Source organism: Colobus angolensis, unplaced genomic scaffold, assembly GCF_000951035.1.
Source record: "Colobus angolensis palliatus isolate OR3802 unplaced genomic scaffold, Cang.pa_1.0 Scaffold400, whole genome shotgun sequence".
Taxonomy (NCBI): domain Eukaryota; kingdom Metazoa; phylum Chordata; class Mammalia; order Primates; family Cercopithecidae; genus Colobus; species Colobus angolensis.
Window position 1 is genome coordinate 2,691,606 of NW_012117378.1, and position 22,551 is coordinate 2,714,156.

A 22,551-nucleotide genomic window follows, 5' to 3' on the forward strand; every position below is an offset into this window, starting at 1 on the left:
GGATGGTCTCGATCTCCTGACCTCGTGATCCGCCCATCTCGGCCTCCCAAAGTGCTGGGATTACAGGTTTGAGCCACCGCGCCCGGCCTAGTTGAGAAACTTTTGAAGGCAGCTACAGCAAACAAGCAAATTACATATAAAGTAACAAGGTAAGAAATACAGTGGAATTTTTATTAAAAACTATTTCAAAAGTTAATGAATTAACATCTTTAATGTTCTGAAAGACAACATGTCAACTCAGAATTCTATACAAAGTAAAAATAATTTTTAAAATTAAGGAAAAATGAAAGCTTTTATCCAGATAAACAAAACTGACAAATTCATTATCAGCTGACCTGCATTGCAAGAAACGTTAAGATGGCTTTTCACGATATAACATAGAGAGCATAACAACAGAGAGATGCTTGAATCTGTAAAGTAAATGAGCAGTATCATAAGTAATATAAAGGAAAGTAAGTGTCAATTTCATCTTTTCTTGCTTTTAGTGATTACTAAAGACAATTGTCTGAGGCAGAGGTTGGCAGATTTCTGTTAGGGACCACGGCATAAATATTTTGGATTCTGTGGGCCATATAGCCTCTGTCACAACCATTCAATTCTGCTATCATAATGTGAAAGCAATAATTGATAATATATAAATAAATAGACATAATTGTGTTACAATAAACTTTATTTCCAAAAGTAATTGGTATTCTGGATTTGGCCTACAGGCCAGAGTTTTCCAACCATTTGTCTAGTGTAAAAATAGTAGCAGAGCATTATGTGATTATAGTATATATAAAAGGATGATATGAAACATCAATAGCAAAAACGATGAAAGGAAGAAATTGAAAGTATAGATAGAGTATAGTTCTTATACTAAAAGTGTAGTATACAATTATACAACTAAAATATTTGAAGGTAGACTGTGATTAATTAAACTGTATATAGTAATCCCTATAGTAACCACTAATAATTTCTTCAAATAAATATACCTGATAAATACATAGTGGAGATGAAACAGTAACAAAAAATATGCACCTCATCTAAAAGCAGGGGAAAAGAGTAACAGATGTAATAAATAGAAAGTAACTATCAAAATGATTTTTAATCCAACCATATCAATAATTATATTTAATGCAAACAGCTTCCCCCAGCACACATATAACACACACACGCATACACACACCAATTAAAAGATAGAGATTGCCAGCTTGGATAAGAAAAGCAAAGCTGACTATGCATTTAAAATACGTATCATATTGGTTGGGCGCTGTGGCTCACGCCTGTAATCTCGGCACTTTGGGAGTCCAAGGTGGGAGGATCACGAGGTCAGGAGATCGAGACCATCATGGCTAACACAGTGAAACCCCATCTCTACTAAAAAAATACAAAAAATTAGCCGGGCATAGTGGCGGGCGCCTGTAGTCCCAGCTACTCGGGAGGCTGAGGCAGGAGAATGGCATGAACCTGGGAGGCGGAGTTTGCAGTGAGCTGAGATCCGTCCACTGCACTCCAGCCTGGGTGACAGAGTGAGACTTTGTCTCAAAAAAAAAAAAAAAAAAAGTGTTATATTTAAATATAATTACATAGACAGGTTAGAAACAAAGAGATAGAACAATATATATGATGCAAATGCTAGTCATCAGAAAATTGGTGTGGCTACATCAATGTCAAACGAAATAGATTTCACATTAAGGAATATTAACATGCACATTACGTTATATAATTATAAAATGGTTAATTCATCAAGAAGACATAATGATCTTAAATGTGAATGTACTTAAAAATTTGAAAATAGACAAAGCAAAAACTGACAGAAGTAAAATAGACAAATTCACAATACCTGAGGACAAAAACGTTCCTCTAATTGTCAGAGTAAACAGAAAACCAATGAGGATATAAAATACTTAGACAACACTACCAACAACTTGACCTAATTGACACTTATAAAATGCTTTGCCTAACAATAGAATACATATTTTTTCAAAGTGCTTATGGAATATTCACTAAGATAGCTTCTATCCTGACTCATAAAAGAAACCTTAACAAATTTAAAATAAATGAAATCATAACAAGTGCATTTTCTGACCACAAGAAGATTCAGCTAGAAATTACTAACAATTTCAAAATATTTGAAAATTAAACAATATATTTTCAAGTAATTGATAAAGCAAAAAGTCACAAAAAACATTGGCATTTACTTGTATCAAAATAAAATCACTATACTACATATCAAAATATGATTGGAGGAAAATTTATTGTATTAAATGTTTATATCAGAAAACAAGGTCTCAAATCAATGATCTTTTACTTCATAACTACAAAAAATGCAAATTAACTCTAAAATAAGCAGGATAAAGAAAATAATCTGTGTCATAAACATAGCTGATGAAGATTAAGTTTCCAGAATATATTAATCATGTGAGCAAATCAATAAAAAAGTAAAAACAATAGGAAAAAACTATCAAAATATATAAACAAGTAATTCAAATATATTAAACACAAATTACCCAGAAACATATTAAATGATTATCAACTTCACTAGTATCAGGGAAATGTAAACTAAAACCAAATTATATATAAAATATAACCATCAATAAGTAAATATTTTAGTTTCAAAACCTCAAATATTGATGAAGATTTAGAGTAATATAAACTTTTATAAACTGCAGGTACTCCAACCACAATGAAAAATAATTTGGTGATATCCAGTAAAGTTAAAAAGTAATTTTACTTCTAAGCATATAATGTAGATAAACTCTTACAAATGCATATCAAAAGATAATTAGGAGAATGTTTATAGCAAATCAAGTTCTAATAAAATATTGAAAACAAGCTAATTGTCCATCAACAAGAAGGTAGATACTATATTGTGATTTATTCATTCTTTGTAGTAGAGAAAATGAGGAGCTCTTCATTTTATGAAGCAACATAGATAAACTTCACAAAATACTGAGAAAAGAGAAGTAGTGAGTGGCAGGAAGGCAGACAGAGAGAGAGAGAGGATGGTATTTACAGACATTGTTAAACCCTGTAAAACGATACTCTTTGGTTCTACAGCTTGGTGCAAAAGCAATTGATATTTCTCCCACTAAAAATCATATATTGCACCAACCTAATATATTGCTTAAGGGTACATACACAAGAGATACATTACAAAGAAATTAAGGAAAGGTACATGATTAACGTGATCAGGGAGGGGAACAAGTATTCTTCAACTGTATCACGAAAGTTGTATTTCTTAAAATGGGTAATAGAAAAAATGTTTTTCTTTATATCTGTTATGTTTTAAATACTCATTATGAATTGAACTAAAAAGAGGCAGAGTCATGTGTTGAAAGGAAATTCTGAAGCAGTGCGGTACGAGCTTTGAGAAGAAAAACAGAGTTTTGAGCTGGTTTCCATGAGCATTGGTTGAGGAAACATGCAAGCATGTGTCAAGGAAGTTGTATGGATCTGGTGGAACTTGGAGACCACAGATTTGTGGGGACCTCAGTCTGACTAGCTGAGAGGCTTTCTCCAGCAGTGCTCAGCAACCTGGAGAAGAATGGCAGTATAGTGGCCATAGTGTTGGGATTTTGCCTGCTAGTGCAGTGAGAAAAAAGTGAAGCACAGAATGTATTATTCACAATGTGACCAAGGCTGGATTCAGAAGCCATTAAAAAAGAAAGATGTAATATGTTTAATATATTGGGAGATGAGAGAAGTATTCAGGTCTAAGGGATGAGAAGTGAGAAGTTCAGGGTATAGGCACAGAGGAAATAAGTGGCTGAAATGGAGTGGTGGTGTTAGTCTCTAGAGCCAGCAAGACAAAGAAACTATGCATCAAGGGTGTTAGATGAGTAACTTGCACGAAGAAACTATGCATCAAGGGTGTTAGATGAGTAACTTGCACGAAAACTGAAATCACCCTGAAGGATCACAGTCCGGGCCTGAGGACTAGGGAAAGACTGTGTGCCTAGTAGAAAAGTCTGGAGGACCAGGAGTTTGAACAATAAGCATAATAAATAGGAGTGAAGATATATATAGCCAGGCATCTGTAATTGTAAATGAGATTATTACAACTTAAAGGGCATCTTGTGGTACTAGGAAAATGGTAACCCTGCCTCTGGGCTCTCTGATGTGTGGCCTGTCTACATGAGAGGAGGCAGCAAGGAAGCAGTCCTTATGAGAATAAAGCCAGGTTTCTATTAAGACAAAGAAAGAAAGAAAACATTCCCCAAAGAAGTGGAAGGTGAAAGAGACTGTTTTTCATAGAAACAGAAGACTCCATGAACATTATGTCATATTTTAAAAGTGAGATGATCGGTAGAAGACAGTCATGGCCAACTAAGTCCGTAGCAAAAGGGGATAATACAATAGGGAAAGATAAATGAGAGAAAGTGCCTGTGGTGTAGGTGGTACCTCAGGATGACAGGGATGTGAGGCATCACATGATTAGCTATATTCTTGGGTGCTGAATGGACCTCTGGTTAAACAGGTTTCGTGGCCTGTGATGGCTGATGTCCAGGCAGGGAGCAATGGATGCTTGATGATGCTACACACCTATGGCTCTTGATTTGGTTTCCAAACAGTGCTTAGATATAAACTGCTGAATCAATTATTTCCCATCCATCTCCAAAAAAAAAAAAACACCAGTGAGCAAGTCTCAGTTATGCTGATGACATAGCCTTTCAACAGTGAAGCATTAAACTTGTTCACATCACAACAATGTCGCAACATTTCTGAAGCCAGGAATTCATCCTAGTAATCTAGATATATTTCACACTGTCAAATCGCTTAAAAACCATCTGCACACCTGGAATTTGCAAGATAGAGTGTGAATGGACAGGATCACACCTAGAAAGTCTGGTTAAGTAAGGATCAGCCAAATGCTAAATAATGTCAAGAAAAGGTAAAACCAGAAATACAATCCAGATGGGGATTTGCCTCCGACTTTTCTGTTCTTTTCCTCTCATTGGGAACAAGGAAAACTTCTTTGAAGGCTACCATCGTTGTAGGACAACTATATTCAGAATTTTGCAACCAGGCCCCTGTGCCCAGTGACAGGAATGTATCTTGATTTAACATCATCCAAAAATAACAATACAGAAATACATAAATACATAAAGTTTCAGGAGAAAGTTCTCTTTGTGGAAAATTGCATACATTGGCAAATTCTGTATTTTACCTGATAAAATAATCAAGCATGTATTTAAAGGTTAAAGGCATGCCTGGCTTCTCACGGAGACCCCTGACCAGGCAGAAGATAACTCCCGTCAGGGCAATGGATGTGCATGCATGCATGGGGAAATGTTTCTGCCCAGGAAAACCAATCGCATCAGGAGACAATTGAATTCTCCAGGATGTCAGTATGGTTTTGCTAGCAATATTAAATTCAGTGAGGACCTGCTTTGTCACAATAAGAATAAAGATGAGAGTTGTCAGGGCTCCAGTATGATAAAATATCTTGAAGGCAACCAGTTCGGCTGCAGACTAGCATTGCAACTAGTTAATGATGTTCTCCTCTTTACCACGAGGAAGCAACACTGACATCAAACAGACAGAGAAGACCCATGGATCTAGCAAGACCAAACAGTAACAGTCTGTAAGGGTATTGACACTTAAAATATGGTCCCTGGACAAGCAGCATCTGTATTACACAGAAGCTTATTAGAAGTGCAGAACCTTGAGCCATACTCTAGACTTACCACATTAGAATGTACATTTTAGGCTAGGTTCAGTGGCTCACGCCTGTAATCCCAGCACTTTGGGAGGTTGAGGCAGGTGGATCAGGAGGTCAAGAGATTGAGACCATCCTGGCCAACATGGTGAAACCCCGTTTCTATTAAAAATACAAAAATTAGCTGGGTGTGGTGGCACGTGACTGTAATCCCAATTACTCGGGAGGCTGAAGCAGGAGAATCACTTGAACCTGGGAAGCAGGTTGCAGTGAGGCGAGATTGTGCCACTGCACTCCAGACTGGCGACAGAGCAAGACTCTGTCTCAAAAAAAAAGGAAGTACATTTTGGCAAAGGTGATTCTTATGCACACTTAAGCTTGACAAGCACCACATTAAGGCATAGAAGACCACTCAGATTCTAGGCTCATAAATCGAAAGGGATGAATAGGGAATTCTGCCAGATAAAAAGTCAATGTGGGCTACAGACCCATGTTTACTTAACCAGACTTTCCAGACTGTGGCCTGGAGCTGTCCTGGATTCTAGCCTGGGCTTCAGTCTCTCCAGCAATTGGTTCATGTCGTACCATCAGTACTTCCAGGCTGCCCAGGGTCTCATAATCTCAGTTCTCTCTTCCTGGTGCTGGACACTCACCTTCCCTCTCATCCCCTATAAGAAGTTGACCTCTTTGTGATGGACTCTTACCATAGAGCAGCCCTGACCCAGCCTAGATTCTGTCTCCAGCTCTCACTCCCTTTCATCTTTGCTCTCCCCAGCCTCAGCTCTGCTGCCCAATTCTTGGCATCCCCCTCAGCCCCTGGCAAGGACAGACCAAAGTACCTCTGGGACTAAACAGAGCCACTTCATGGTATGCCAGACTTAGAAATGTGTTGGAGGTTGGCAAGGACAGTTAGAGCACAGCTCACAATAATAACTAGTGTCTTAATGTCATCAAAGCGAGATCATCTAGAATTTAACAATTCACTATAAGCAATGTGGGTTTTAGGACATACTGCAGTTCAAACTAATGTGACACATAGAAGCATGCAGAGGGAGAGAGAGACCAGAGAGAGAACAAATTCTATAAAATACCATTGACTAGAACATCACACTTCCCTTTCTTCCTTGGAAATACCGAATCAGAAGAGGTGCTACTAATATCCATCCATAATCTCCACAGAGTTCTATTTTTACTGTTGTTTGTGAAATTCATTTTAGTCAACAGTAGCCATGATTTTCTGAGGATGTTTATATGCCATGCTGTATGCTATCATTCTATATGCATTAAATTAATCTTCATAACAAATTTATCATGTAACTTCAGCTTTCCAGATACAAAGCTAAAGATTAAAAAGCAATTTATTCCAGGATCCACTTACTAATTGAAGAAACATAGATGTGAACTGGAGTCTCCAATACTAGAGTCCTTTCTCCTTCTTTTCACACACAAAATTTTTCAAACTTCTATTATTTCTTGAGAAAGAAATTAGGGCAGAGGGATAGAAACAATGAAGGAAGGACTAGAAGACATTTATCTTATATTTTCTGTTTTTAATTATATTATTCTTAATTCTTAAAAATAACTCCCCCCCCCAAAAAAAGTATAACCTATCAATATAACATTTAATATCCAAATACTACAACCTATAGATAGAAAAGTGAAAATCTAAACACAACTAGTGTATTTATGATCTTATTTATAGTATCCTGTGTGTTTGTGACATACTCATCTCTGGTTCTTTTACTTGTTCTTGATGCAAATATACTTCCAGTGGATAAGCCAGAATAAAAAAAATCAAGAATAAAGATTCAAAATCATTGATGTTTGAACATAGTTTCCTTTTTTGTTGCTGCTGTTGTTGTTGTTTGAGATGGAGTCTCACTCTATCGCCCAGGTTAGAGTGCAGTGGCACGATCCTGGCTCACTGCAATCTCTACCTCCTGGATTCAAGCAATTCTCCTGCTTCAGCCTCCTGAGTAGCTGGGATTACAGGCAAAACCACGCCTAGTTAATTTTTTGTATTTTTGGTAGATACGGGGTTTCAACATGTTGGCCAGGCTGGTCTCAAACTCCTGACTTCAAGTGATCTGCCTGCCTCAGCCTCCCAAAGTGCTAAGGTTGCAGGCGTGAGCCACCGCACATGGCCTGAAAATAGTTTCTAATGATTGGATACATCCCGTTATCCAGACCCAGCATTCTGGTTACTTAACAAAGAGATAATAGTTTCTTTTATTGCTTTTTTAAATTATAGGATGGCCTTTTGGAGATCACAATCCCAGTCAAGAAACTATTCCAAATCACAATGAGTAATCCATGATCACTGGAACTAGCAAAATAGTGACAGTTAAAAGGATAGCACACAAAGCAGCAAGGCAGAGACCTCAGCTGAACAAACAGAAGCACTGTGCTTTTGATTCATTGTAAATCAGAGATCAGTTCTGTTATTCACTCATTTCAAATCAGGATAAGAGTAATGTATATGAAGTAAAGGGGGGTGCTCTGTCTATCTCTGTGACAAGGCACCCTTTTTTATTATACTTTTAAGTTCTAGGGTACATGAGCACAACGTGCAGGTTTCATACATAGGTATACATGTGCCATGTTGGTTTGCTGCACCCATCAACTCATCATTTACATTAGGAATTTCTCCTAATGCTATGCCTCCCCCGACCCCCCATGTGCCGACAGGCCCTGTGTGTGATGTTCCCCACCCTGTGTCCAAGTGATTTCATTGTTCAGTTCCCACCTATGAGTAAGAACATGCAGTGTTTGGTTTTTCATCTTTGTGATAATTTGCTCAGAATGATGGTTTCCAGCTTCATCCATGTCCCTGCAAAGTACATGAACTCATCGACGAGGCACCCTTAATTGTGACAACTCAAATAGTATCAGATCTGAACCAGAATTTGAATAGTTTCCAACAATGACCTGATGTCCTGAAGGGGAACACATGGACCCACTTTGGGAATGCAGTGAGTCAGCCATCTGACTCGTTAAATTTTGTTCTGTGTCATTCAGCTAAAGGTAAAGCATCCTGAAGAATTACAAAGTGAAGATAGAAACACATGCTTGATGGAATCTCCATCTGCTCTTTGAAAGGGCTTGGCTAAATCTTTAAAATACAGGGGTAAAATATTTCAAGAGAACATAGAATTGAAGAGGTATAAAGAAACTGGTAGTCATCTCATTTAAGTGATGGGAACACCAAGGCTCAGAGACAAATCTGAAGAGTTTTTCATATATCCAGCTGACTAGCGGCCACATGGGGATTAAAGAGGCCTTTTGTTTTGATGTGAGCTTTTTACTCTGCTCTTCAGTGTGTGACACACTTGGTTGCTTCTCACATGTCATCAAAAGGATAGAAACTTTCACTGGATGTTCTAGAAAAGACTGAAACTTCATGGAAACTTTTTCTTCTATAAATACTCCACCTGACACATTGGACTTTGCCTGTTTACCAAAATCTTGTGAAGCCTTGAACTCCAAATACTTGAAAAGATAAAATTGCTATCACACAGCAAAGGTTTTTTGTTTGTTTGTTTGTTTGTTTGTTTTTTAAAGAACACGAGAGTTATATAACAGTTTGCTGGATGGATAAGGATTTTTCAGTGCCTTTCTCTGACATCTTCTGGAAATCTAAGTAAAGGAAAATAATGCATTGTCCACACTTAAGGTGACAGGATTTTTTCTGATACTTTTCTTCAAACAAACTGAAAATTCCAAATGCAGTGACTTCTAGTATCCTATCTCAGGAAGCAGAAATACATAAAGCAAATTATAATTTGACTGGAGATTCTTTTTTCGCATATACCAAAGTAGAGGAATCTAAAGAAGTGTGGCCTCAGCAATGTCAGATGTTTCAAAATCCTTATGCACACAGCCACACACATACCCAAGATTAGTTAAATACATGTGCTAAAGCAAAACCAAAACTGAAGCTTCGATTGTATCCTCAGGACATTTCTAATACAGACATCATCACACATTATTAATTCCTAGGGCTGACTGAATTCCTTATGATGATACATTTCAGGTTCAAATTAGTATTGACTAAATTATCTATAGTTTCTGATGATGGATTACTCATTTTATTTTGAAATTTAACATTTCGAAGTAAGACAGATAATGAATTCAATTAAAATTTTATCTTCTGCTTTTTATGATGGCAGGCAAGAATAAATATATATATGTGATTATTATAATTTCACTTTAGCTCTCCAGTGCCTGAGGTTATCTGCAAAGAATATAATATGACATAACTAAGTTTTCTCTTTCCCTATTGCCTACTGCACACACATAATGCATCTTAATTCTTTTACTACAAGCAGTTTCCTTACTGTCCAATATGTACACAATCACGCAGTCTACCTTAAAATATTTATTCAATAAAACTGCTCTACAGTAATAGAGAAAAAATGAAAAATAAAAATTTAACTGCTAAACTCGAACTGGGTGGAATATCTACAAGAAGAAATTGTGCAAACAATGAAGTTCCAGGCCATTGTTCCACCTGCAAATTCATTCAGCATTTCTCTGAGCAACTCATGGGACTAGAGGAAATCGTGGACTAATTTAAAAAATGCCCTGTGAAACATGGGTTAATCCTCTGTGATGAACTGGGGTATATGAAGGCTTGCCACTGAGTTAGTAGAAGGATATGAGCTCAAATTTTATGTAAAAGTATGATATGATTTATGTCACTGAACACTGAAAAAAAAAAAAAAAACATGTGTAGACGATCCTTCTTCCTTCCCCATCTTCTTAATCTCAAGTAAAAGATCACTAGCTTTTAGGATTATTTTGACCCTACATGTCAGAAGGGAGGAAATATCATGATTAATTCATGTCATATGAATGTATTGAGCACCTACTATATACAGTTTATTGTTGTAAATAGAAATGTTTTCTTTCACATTCTGCCCTTGCCAGAGTACTGGCTTTCAATTTGTAATTAGCCTAACTAACATAAAACTCATTTCTGCACACTTCCCTATGCACCCTCCTAACCCCTGAATGTTTTTACCACTTAAAACCCACTGCTTCTTTCCCCATTCATGAACTACTCTGATAATTTCTTGACAGGTTTTATTCCCTTCTCTAGGCAAGTTAATATGTTTGTTTTTGAATCACTGTTTTATATTGTTTCGGTGTCTTTCCTGTATTCATTAACACTGTGTTAGTCTGCAGTGCTCATCTGGATCCCTGTCATGTCACATGGCATTTATCATTATAGTAATTCAAAATGAGAGAGGTACAGCAAAGTGGTTGGGACCAATTATGGATCCAAACTGCCTAGGCCTTTTCATTTACTCTGGGACTTTGGGCAATTTATTTAGCCATACTGTTCCTTAGTCCCCTTACAATAAATTGGGAAAATGGTAATATCTAATTTTGGAGAGAATTCATACATGCAAAGTTGTTAATTGTTTTATTTCTAGCCAAGATGCATCAGGGCAGCTAAAAGCTATACCTCACACTGACTAAGAGTAAATACACTAAGCAAGCTACCTAAAGACTCTAAAAAAATAAGTTAAACAGGAAAATTGTTGAAAGGAGTTAAAATTTGGAGAAGTTAACCTTAATACGGTGAATTTTTCATTTTCCTTCTTTGTTTTCTCATGGTTTTGATCAAAGAACAGTCCCCATTCTTTGACATGAACCATAAAATAATAAAAAATTGAAATCATATAATGTTTTTAAACCACAATGGTATTTAATTAGAATTCAATAACAAAAAATACCTGGAAAATACAAACATTTGGTAACTGGGAAACACACTCGTATATCAGATTGTTGGATGCAGCTAACATGGTGCTCATAGAAAAATATAGAGTGCTTACATTAGAAAAGAAGTTTCAAATAAATGAGCTAAGCTTTGAAAATTTAAAATAGAGAAAATCTATGAAATCAACAATTAATTGTTTGAAAAGGTTAATTGATAAACCTCTACCTGGAATGACAAAGAAAGCAGAAAATATATAAATTACCAGTATTGGGAATGGAAGAGAGGATATCAATGTTGCGTGAAGTCAGGGACCCCGAATGGAGGGACCAGCTGAAGCCATGGCAGAAGAACATAAATTGTGAAGATTTCATGGACATTTATTAGTTCCCCCAATTAATACTTTTACAATGTCTTACGCCTGTCTTTACTGCAATCTCTGAGCATAAATTATGAAGATTTCATGGACACTTACCACTTCCCCAATCAATACTCTTGTGATTTCCTATGCCTGCCTTTACTTTAATCTCTTAATCCCAACATCTTCATAAGCTGAGGATGAATGTTGCCTCAGGACCCTGTGATGATTGCGTTAACTGTACAAATTGTTTGTATAGCATGTGTGTTTGAACAGTATGAAATCTGGGCACCTTAAGAACAGGATAATGGCGATTTTCAGGGAACAAGGGAGATAACCTTAAAGTCTGGCTGCCTGTGGGCCGGGCAAGACAGAGCCATATTTCTCTTATTACTGAAAACGGGTAAAAGAAGTATTGCTGAATTCTTTCCCCAGTAAGGAATTTTAACAATTAACAGCTCTGGGAAAAGAATGCATTCCCAGAGGAGGCCTCTGAAATGGCAGCTCTGGGGGTGTCTGTCTTATACAGATATAGATAGGGATGAAACACGCCCTAGTCTCCTGCAGTGACCCCAGGCTTGCTAAGATTAGTAAATTCCAGCCTAGTAAATTCTAGTCAGACTGGTTCTCTGCTCTTGAACCTTGTTTATCAATGACAACGCATACACAGCTGGACAGGGAAGTTCATTAGTGATTCTAGTCTCGCCCTGACATTGTGATCTCACCCTGACCTCCTGCCTTGTGATCTTTTATTGCCCTTAAATCATGCGATCTCTGTGACCCACACCTTATTCATATACTCTCTTCCCTTTTGAAAATCACTAATAAAAACTTGCTGGTTTTACAGCTCAGGGGGCATCATGGAACCTGCCAACATGTGATGTCTCCCCTGGACACCCAGCTTTAAAATTTCTCTCTTTTGTACTCTTTCCCTTTATCTCTCAGACCAGCCAACACTTAGGGAAAATAGAAAAGGACCCACATTGACTATCAGGGGTAGGTTACCCCAATAATCATATAGACCATAAACATTAATATGATAAGGAAATACTCTGATACTATGAAGGTAAACAAAAAAAAACAGACAAAATTGACCAATTACTTAAATGACATAACCAAATTTCATTCAAGAAGAAATAAGTAACCTGAATAATTCTACACCTTTCATAGAAATTGAATTCGTAGTTAAAAGCTACAAAGAAAACTGACAGGCCAGATCCTTAATCAGATAATAGGCATAGTGAATGATAAAATCCTTGATTCTTTGCCCATAAAAATGAGAATAAGACAAGGATGTTCACTTTAATCTCTCCTGTGTACATCGGAGGTATGATGCCTATGCAATAAGGGTAGCAAAAGAAAAAAAAAAGACATATAGATTGAAAAGCAAAAAATAAAGCCATCACTGTTTGCAGACAACATGACTGTTTACATAGAAATTCCAAAATTTTCTAGAAAAGAAAGTTAGAAATAGATGAGTTTATTATATACTATTTTAATTTTCAATTATACCAAAACAAAAGTAGGAGGGGGAGAATGAAGTACTGATATATCCTGCAAATGTTGATGAATGTTGAAAACATTATACTATGTGAAAGAATCATATACTGTATAATTCTATTCATGTAAAATGTTCAGAGAAGACAAATCTATAGGGACAAAAGGTAGATTAGTGGTTACTAGAGCTGGGGAAGTCGGAGCAAAATTGAGGTGATGGCTTTAGGGGCATAAGGTTTCTTTTTGAAAAAATAAAAATGTTCCAATATTGATTATAGTGATGTTTTCACATACAATTCTGTGAATATGCCGTTTAAACAATTTTGTATTTAAAATTTTTATGGGTACATTGTAGGTATAAATGTTTATAAGGTATCAAAACCTCATTATTTCATGATGTGAAATAATCATATCATGATGAATGTGACATCCATCCCCTCAATCAATTATCCTTTGTGTTACAAATAATTCAATTACACTATTTTAGTTATTTTAATGTATACAATTAAGTTATTATCAACCATAGTCACTCTATTATACTATCAAATAGTAGGTCTTATTCATTCTTTCCAATTATTTTTATAAACATTAACCATCCTCACCTGCCCCTAAGGATACTACTATTCCTAGCTTACTGATAATCATACTTCTACCTTCTAAGTCCATGAGTTCAATTGTTTTGATTTTTAGATCACACAAATAAGGGAGAACATATGATATTTGTCTTTCTGAGGTTGCCTGATTTCACTTAACATAATTATCTCCAGTTCTATCCATGTTGTTGTGAATGAGTGGATCTCATTCTTTTTTTATGGCTGAAGAGTATTCCACTGTGTATATGTACCACATTTTCTTTATCCATTCATCTGTTTATGGACACTTAGGATGCTTCCAACTATTGTAACCAGTGCTACAACAAACATGGCAATGCAGATATCTCTTCTATATACTGTTTTTCTTTCTTGTGGGTATATACCTAGCAGTGAGATTCCTGGATCATATGGTAGCTATATTTTTAGTCTTTTGAGGAAACAAGGAAACACCAAACTGTCTTTCATAGTGATTGTACTAGCTTACATTTCCTCCAGCAGTGTATGGGGGTTCCCTTTCTCCACATTCTGGCCAGCATTCGTTATTTCCTGTCTTTTGGATAAAAAGCATTTTAACTGCAGTGAAATGATATATCATTGCAGTTTTGGTTTGCATTTCTCTTATGATAAGTGATGTTGAGCACCTTTTCATATACTTGTTTGCTATTTGTGTGTCTTCTTTTGAGAAATGTCTATTCAAATATTTAGCCCATTTTTGATAGGATTATTAGATTTTTTTCTATAGAGTTATTTCAGATCCTTATGTATTCTGATTATTAACCCCTTGTCTGATAGGCGGTATGCAAATATTTTCTCCCATTCTGTGAATTGTCTCTTCATATTGTAGACTGTTTCCATTGCTGCACAGAAGCTTTTTAACTTGATGTGATCCCATTTGTTCATTTTTGCTTTGGTTGTCTATGCTTGTGGAGTACTGCTCAAGAAATATTGCCCAGACCAATGTCCTGCAGAGTCCCAATGTTTTCTTATAGTAGTTTCATAGTTTGAGGTCTTAGATGTAAATCTCTAATTCATTTTTATTTGTATATGGTGACAGATAGGTATCTAGCTTCATTCTTCTGCTTATGAATATACAGTTTTTCCAGCCTCATTTATTGAAAGTACTGTCTTTTCCACAGTGTATGTTCTTGACACATTTGTCAAAACTGAGTTCACTGTAGGTGTGTGGCTTTGTTCTTGGGCTCTCTATTCTGTTTCATTGGTTTATGTGTCTGTTTTTATGCCAGTACCATGCTGTATTTTACTATAGCCTTTATATTACTATAGCTGTTATATTACTATAGCCTTGTAATGTAATTTGAAGTCAGGTAATGTGATTCCTCCAGTTTTGTTCTTTATGTTCTTCATATAGAATATAAAATATAAAGAATATAAAACTTCATTCAGTTTTGTTATTTATATAGAATCTGTGTGCTATAATCTATAAATATTGATGAAAGAAATAAATAAGATCTATTTAAATAGATAGATAGACTGTGCTCATGGATTAGAAGACTCATCATTGGTAAAAGTTCAGTTTTGCCCAAATGGATCTATAGATGATTGAATATAAATAAATCAAAATCCAAGCAAGAATATTAGTAGATATCAAGAAAAAGCTAATTCTAAACTACATATGAAAAGGCAAACAATGAATAGCAAAGTTTTGAGAAAGCAGAATGAAATCAAAGAACTCAAACTACTTAATTTAAAAAATAACAAGACCTTGGAAGAAGAATGGTTACAGAATAATAAGACAGAGACAATACATGCTTACATAATCAATTATTTTTTTACAGATTCAAAGGCAAGTCAATGGATAGAAAAAATAATTATTTAAATAAATAGTGTAACAATTGAATACCTACGTGCAAAGAAACAAAAAAGAGAACACATTTCAGACCTTATACAATTAACTCACTATTAATAATCTGAATACAAAACCTAAAACTATAAAGCTTATATAGAAAAATATAGGAGAAAATCCTATAGACCTTGGTGAAGATTTGTTAATATAACACAAAACATAATATAATCCATAAAAGAAAATCATTTGTAAAGTTGACTTTATGGAAGTTAAAAACTTCCACTCTGTGAAATACGCTGTTGAGAAAATGAAAAGACAAGCTAAATATTGGAAAAAATATCTGCAAAACTTATATGCGATCAGGAATTTCAATTTGGAATATTTAGTGACCTTTTAGAACTCTATAAAAAACAAAAATATTCACTAAAAAACAATGGACAGATAATTTAAATAGACACTACACCAAATAAAACATGTAAGATATATTAATGGTAAATAAGCACATGGAAAAAATGTTGTGTCATTAGTTATTAAGAATATACAAATTAAAATCACAGAGAACTATCACTACATACATATTAGAATAACTATAAATCATTCTAGAAGACCGACAATACCAATCTCTGGTAAGGGTGTTAACCAACTAGATCTCTCACACACTGCAAGTGGGAACACAAAATAGTATAGTTACTTTGGGAAAATATCTGGTAGCTCTTTTTTAGTTTTAGTTTTTGTTTTTTAAAGACAGTGTTTCACTATGTTAACCAGGCTGGTCTCAAACTTCTGAGCTCAAGCGATCCTCCCACCTTGGCCTCCAAAAGTGCCAGGATTCCGGGCGTGAGCTACCATACCTGCCCCAGTCTGGTAGTTTCTTATAAAATTAAATACACATCTACAATATGACTCAGCAATCTAACTTCTAGGTGTTTAGTCAAGAGAAATGAAATCTTTGATTACTCAAAAACCTGGATGCAGACGCTTTTAGTGGTTTTTAAAAAATAACTAAAAATCCAAAATAACCCCAAAGATCTTCAAATAGTAAAAGGACAATTACATAGTAATAAACCTGTAAAATAAAATAAAAAGGAATAAAGAGACAAATGGGTGAATGTCAAGCACAATATGGTAAGTAAAAGGTGGCCAGCTCAAAAGGCTGTGTACCGTATAATTCTATTTTAATGGCATAAATATAAAAGACAGAATTAAAGGTATAGAAAAAGTCCAGTAAGTAAGCAAAAGAATTTGACCATAAATAAACAGGAAGAGGGAAGTTTTATGTGATAACATTAAGTGTTCTGTGCCTTGATTGTGGTGGTGGCTGCACAAATGTGTGCATTTGTCAAAACTCAAAGAACTGTGTGCCAAAGGTGAAAATTTTACTGTATGTAAATTTTTAAACAGTGAATAAAAATAAAAAGTATTTTAGAAGGGGTCATTAAATATTATGGTATTATTTATTTTAATTATATTTATTATTAATATGGGCAGGAGAGTGGGAAATGGCCTAAGAGAGGAACAATTTGAAACCTTTGATAATAACAAATGTGAAATCAATGAAAAGAATTGCAGGAATAAAAAAAGTAGCAAACAGAAATCCCTTTGACAAGGCAGTAAGAAGGATAAAACTGGGACAGAAATATTCACTCATCTACAAAGGAGCCAACAGTTGCCACGATTTAATTGATATGCTTCAATTTGATCTGAATACACATCGATAAAAAAGAAGCTCCCTTGGGTTTGGTGTGGCTGATAGAAAAATGGTAGAACAGGCTTCTGTGGAGGAGCAGTTCTCAGCATCATGTATATATCCAAGTCATAAATCAGGGCGAAATACTCAAAATAAGTTAAGTCCACAAGGAAACTGATGCAGGCAGGTGTCCTGGGAATTAAGACACCTAGCTCACTGTGCTGCAGAGCCTGGCTCCTGACTTTGAGGAAAACAGCAATACAAATTAAGGACTCATTCAAAAAGCCAACCTGACTCAGACAACTGATATGGCTGCAGCCTGGTGATCATGGCCTAAATTCATCCCACCAGTAACCTAGAAAGCAGTGTGGAAGGAAGCTGCAAGCTTTGCCAGTGGGACACTCCCTTGGTGTTTTTCTTTTTGTTTGTTTGTTAGTAAAGGTTAAGGGTAGAGTAGAGGATAGAAGGAAAGAGGCGTTAACATATTATGTGACTTGACTTCCACTGGCTGTATTTCAGGCTCAGTTTTCACAGATACGGATCAAAGGACAGTGCCTGAAAACAAACAAATGAAAACAAAACAAAGGTGATAAGATCATTATCTCAGGAAATATCTAGGACAGTTTCATGGAGACAATTATTTTTATAAGAATTTAATAAATTTTTGCATCAAAAACATGAGGGTCAATAAAAGGAAGGAAGAGGAGGAAGAATGAAATGAAGAAGAAAGGAGGAAGAATGGGAAAGAAAAATAGAGAAGAGAATATTGATAATAGAAGATATTAAAAAATGTGAGTAAAGACAAAAATGCAGTAATGTGGAATATACATAAATAATAGCAAACTGGCCAATCTGATGGTAGCAGTACACGCAGAAGCAGTACATTTTCAGATGGGTGATTATTCGGTCTGACTAGAATCTCTACTATGAATGAATGAAAAAAGTCACAGAGAAGTGTAATTTCTCTTACTCTAGATGTTAGATACGACGTTTGTAAACCAGAGAATAGGACAATTTGGGCTGTTTGCATCCTAGCACTGTTAGTTCATAGCTTCACTCAATCAATCAAATATTAATTGAGCATCTATCAAGCTTAGCAGCATGCAAAGTGCTGTAACTCAGAAATTATATGTTACTATGCCTCTAACTGGAGTTTAAATCTGAATAGCAGAATCTAGAACATCTGCAAGGAAAAATAGTTTTAATAAAAGGATAAATGAATGTGCCTTTAAGTCTTTGCCTCCAGTGTACAAAATCAATAAGCACTTTCTCAATGTTTTGTATTTGCAATATTGTCTTAGATATATGTTCTTAAAGTTAGCCTCCTTGCTTTTTAAACTTCCTTCCCTTCCTTTCTAGAACTTACTACATCTAGATAGGCTACTATATACCAGTTAATGTGTCAGTTAAGAGAGCAACAAGACAGAAACAGTGTTGAAAAACAGAATTTGCAAATCCCATTTTAGAGAAGAGTTAACTGAGATTAAGAATAGTTACAACATTTGTCCAGGGTCACACCAGAAACAAGTAAAGCAGCTGGGATTTAACCCAGGCTTCAAAATTCACAACCATTGCTTTTATCCTGAGAAAAACATAATCTCTAAAAACTATAATTTACAGATTACAAGACTCCTCATTTGGTTTGGAAAATTCCTCCTGAAAAAGGAAACAGTAAAGTTCAGTTTGGTGTCAAAAACATGCTCCCCAGAGGCCAACTAATTTTCAGATGGGTGATTATTCAATCCGGCTGGATATGATGTTTTTCCTCCTACATTTATGCTTCAATGTTGGTCTATTTTCTTTCTTTTCTTTTTTTAAGAATCCATTTTCAATTAAGATTTCTAATTAGATTCCATGTTTGAGACACATCTCTAGTAGAAAGCAAATGGCAAGAGTAGTAATTAAAAAGCAGCTGTCTCTTGTCTTTCTGGAATGAAACAAGCCATTTTGTCTTTAAGTTATGAAATCCTAGGAAATTCTGTGATGTTTGTCTCAGTTTTTAATAACAGTCAACTTAATTGGAAGATGCTGAATTGGTCTAAAAAAGTCGATGCTCTTTCTAACACATATGCTGAAAATTTCTCTGCTAGAATAAGCATAAATCCACTCTGGATTTTTCAGACTTTTAGTGTTGCAAAGACAAAATCTCCACATTTTATATAAAATCAAATCATTGGCCCGGCATGATAGCTAACACCAATAATCCCAGCACTTTGGCAGGCCAAGATGGGCTGATCACTTGAACTCAGGGGTTCAAGACAAGAATGGAAACATGCCAAAACCCCATCTCTACAAAAAAATTACACGGCATGGTGGTGCATGCCTGTAGTCCCAGCTACTGAGAGAGGCTGAGGTGGAAAGATCAGCTGATCCTGGGAGGTGAAAGCTTCAGTGACCCATGACTGCGCCACTGCAATCCAGCCTAAGTGACAAGAGTGAGACCGTGAGTGACAGAGTAAGATTCATGGAACATAGCTATTTCTTAAAGATCAAATCATTCTTTAAAGTACTAAAGTAGGCATTACCCCAAGTCATTTGCTTTACTTTAGGACTTTTTCAGAAGCCTGCATTATAAAACTTTATAAATCAAAGAGAATAAGCATTTTCAAAGAAAAGAAATATGATTCAGATTAACTGAGATGCAAACAGTTATTTGTGTAGATGTTCTCTGTTTGGTTTAAGAGAACCAATATTACTAATGCTAATGTTGAAAATTATTTAGGAAGCTTTTACTCCAGTTGTTCTTGACACCTGAGGATATATTTTCACATGTAAAGTATAATCAGGATTTGAGGCAATTAACCATATAATTAAGGTCAAGAAAAATCTTCAGCTGGAAAAGAAATAAACCAATGAAGCACACAGATTTTTTCTGGCTTGCATTATCTAGATTCTAGAAAATTATCTAACACACTTTAATGTACATAGCCATAAAATAGGTCAAGTTCCCTAAAAGCAGGCCAGTCTCAGGTACAAAAGAAACCTCTTAAAATGCATATTCCCAAGAGCTAAACTTTTGAAAGACTTCCCAATATAATCCTGGAAATGACTTCAGGAAATATTAAGTTAAATAACAGTACAAACACACACACACACACACACACGCGTTGGGGTAAGGTGAGGTCAGGTGACAGATTCGAAAGCATCTATATCCAGGGAACCAGGAGAGAAAACCAAATGATATCACACAGAAATGCAAGCAGAGCAAGTCCAAAGGCATCTTATGATGGATATTAAGGACCTGTGGGGCTGGGCTTTTCATCTTATTTTCAGCCCAGCTTCATTTATATCTGTCTTCCCTTCTGTGACTTTACTGTAGCCGCACTATTCTTCTTAATTGTTTTCTTTTTTTTCTTCATTTATTTTCTTTATTCCATGCTGTTCCATCTACCTGGGGCTCTTTATTCTCATATTTTAGGTCTCAGTTTAAATGTCATCTTCCAGAGAAACAGCCTCTGTCTACCCAATCCACAGTAAATTCTTTATTCGTTTCCCAATATTTTATCCCATAGAATTCTGTTATTTTACATTATAGCACTTACCACCACTTTTACTTATATATTGATATCTACTGAATCTCCTCTGCTGGAATGTAAGTACTGCCTGATTTGTCCAATTCTAGAAAATCGCCTTACAGATGAGTGTTTCCCAAATAACAAAACTTTAGTGTATATGTATTGATTTGATAAGTAATAATATATATTTTTTTAATTTCTTCATATTTCTGCCTATAGTAGGCCTGGCCTACCTCAAAATTAGTTTAATGTATTTATAGAAATTAATTTATCTATAAAACTGTGGCCACTCATCTATAACATGCAGTCACACATATGCTAAAACACCTAACTGGCATTATTGTAAAATATTTGGTTAATAAGTTTGAATTAATCATCAGTTGAAATGAATATAATGTGTTAATGTTATATGTTAAGAATGACTCTTGTACCTGATTTATGGTGTTTTCCTTGACAGAATTGCTCTTCGATTATTGTTTTGCTGGTTTCAAGGCTCTGCAAAAAACAAAAGGAAAAAAAAAGTCAGGATTTAGTGTTTACTGGAAATCTTCTTACTAAAGCACCCATAGGTAGAGTGTTTAATATATATGCTTATAGTACCCGTCATTCAAACTTGGGGAGTTATCATCATCACAAGATTCATGGAACATAGCTATTTCTTATTTCTATCCCAAATTAGTCAGCTTTATTCAGCCCGTAGAGCTCCTCTAGAATAAATTATAGCTGATCCTTATTTGCTGCTTAAGTGTGCCAAGTACTATCCTATGCCAGGCACTATTTTAAGTTACATGGATTAACTCATTTATTCCTCATAACTACTCAGCAAGAAAGGGTTAACTCAGCAGGCCTGAGTTACTCAAACTCTGCCCAGCACAAAGAAAGGTGAATCTTCAGGTCTGGCCTTCAGTTAGCTTCTGGGAGATAACCTCTGAACTCCTGGACAAGTCTACCTGGTAAGAGTGTTTTGCATGCATGAGGCCTTAGGCTATGCTGTTTCAGTTGGATCAGATAAATTTATTCTAAAATGTGATTTATGGTGAACATTTATTTTTGCTTGTGGGAAGGGGGTCTGGTGTCTGAATCATCCAGTGCTGCATGCTTATGTGAGTGATATCTAATAGAACTCTAGAAACCAAAGCTTAACTGAGCTTCTCTGGTTTACCACACTTCATGGGTTACATATCATTTTGCTGGTAGCTTTAATCACATCTCCATGTGACTCCACTGGGAGAGGATACCTGGGAGTTTGTTCCTGGACTTTGCACCATGAACCTTTTCTCTTTGCTGTTCTTAATTTGTATACTTTCACTATAAGAAAGCATGACTATGATTATACAGCTTTTCTGTATCTTAGATGATATGGTTTGGCTGTGTCCCCATCCAAAACTCATCATGAATTGTAGTTCCCATAATCTCCACATGTTGTGGGAGGGACCTGGTGGGAGGTAATTGAATCATGGGGGTGGTTACCCAGTGCTGCTGTTCTCGTGATAGTGAGTGAGTTCTCACAAGATCTTATGGTTTTATAAGGGGATTTTCCCCCTTTTGCTCTGCATTTCTACTTGCTGCCACCATGTGAAGGACATGCTTGCTTCCCCTTCCATCATAATTGTAAGTTTCTTGAGGCCTCCCCAGTCCTGCAGAACTGTGACTCAATTAAACCTCTTTCCTTTATAAATTACCCAGTCTCAGGTATGTCTTTATTAGCAGCATGATAGCAGACTGATACAT

General features: G+C 35.8%; 1 protein-coding gene across 3 annotated transcripts in view; it reads right to left on the reverse strand.

Moving 5' to 3' along the window:
• Positions 1–22,551, reverse strand: part of INPP4B (inositol polyphosphate-4-phosphatase, type II, 105kDa) — an 825,859-nt gene that overhangs the window by 415,455 nt on the left and 387,853 nt on the right. For all 3 annotated transcript variants that reach the window (XM_011955816.1, XM_011955817.1, XM_011955818.1), the window contains one exon: positions 21,252–21,315. The gene's annotated coding sequence lies outside the window, so the exon portion shown is untranslated. The remainder of the gene's footprint in view (positions 1–21,251; positions 21,316–22,551) is intronic.